At 35.4% G+C, this 994-nt stretch overlaps 1 protein-coding gene across 1 annotated transcript in view; it reads left to right on the top strand.

Annotated features, from left to right (window-relative positions):
- Positions 1–359: 359 nt before the first annotated feature.
- LOC101159554 (sodium- and chloride-dependent GABA transporter 2) overlaps positions 360–994 on the top strand; it is a 13323-nt gene continuing 12688 nt past the window's right edge. The window contains exon 1 of the mRNA XM_023954662.1: positions 360–524. The gene's annotated coding sequence lies outside the window, so the exon portion shown is untranslated. The remainder of the gene's footprint in view (positions 525–994) is intronic.

Raw genomic sequence — 994 nt, 5'->3', positions numbered from 1 at the left:
GTTTGATCCTCATTTTGCAACTATAGCCTATAATATTTTATTTATCCCTAAAGTTAGATGCAGAAATTATAAATCCAAGTCAAATAAAAGTTGTGTATTATTAACAGGACTGAAGTAACAGTGACTTTTCAATAACTGTAGAAAATAGAAAAATGATCAAAATATAGTCAAGTTTTTAATTGAATTACATTTAAAGGTTGTTGCTGTATGTAGCCCCACGCTATAAGGGTTACCTGAACACGCATGCTTGCACACACACAAACAACCCCCCCATGCACACACACAACGCCCTCTAATTTAAATGTCCATGGCACAGCCAAGGGTTCTTTTATCTTGAGGAACAGACACGCATGTCTAACTAGGTTTGTGTGCGCTCCTCTGTTTGGAGTGGTTCTCATAGACGAGTGGCTGTACTTGTCCTCCAGGCCACACCTCACAAAGAGTCAATGTGCTGCACTTGACAAAAGAGCGGCGTCTTGTTTTCAAAGGCGGAGGTCGCGGGGAGAATACTCGGTCTGCTAAAGGTAAAATGATTAGGATTTTTTTTAATTATTATTTTTTGTGTTAGCAGGAAAAATAACTCAACAAATTTCATGATTTAGAAAAAGTAAAAAAACGAATAGAAAATATATTCATGATTTTAAGCAGATGTTTGGCAGGCTTATCCTAACTGCACTGTGGTCTTCTTAAATACCTTACCCAAAACTGCATATAAAGAGGGTTAACTATAAGGTTATGACTTGCATTTTGTGAAGCAGATGTATTTTTTAATAATTTGGTTTCTAAGATCTGTTTAAATATTATTTTGTCTATACATACCTGGGAGACCAACTTCCCAGGGCATTGTAGAAAGTGACTCCATTTCTTATTGTCTTTAATTCTGCATTACTATTTCATCACCAGAATGCCAACATTTGAAGTACTGTAACTACAACATCTAAAAAAAAGCTGTTCAGAAAAACTAGAACTCAAGATTCCACTTTAATCTATTAAT

This window comes from Oryzias latipes, chromosome 5 (assembly GCF_002234675.1).
Source record: "Oryzias latipes chromosome 5, ASM223467v1".
Lineage (NCBI taxonomy): Eukaryota > Metazoa > Chordata > Actinopteri > Beloniformes > Adrianichthyidae > Oryzias > Oryzias latipes.
The sequence above is the reverse complement of the archived record's forward strand: the minus strand, read 5'-3'. Positions and strand labels throughout refer to the sequence as shown.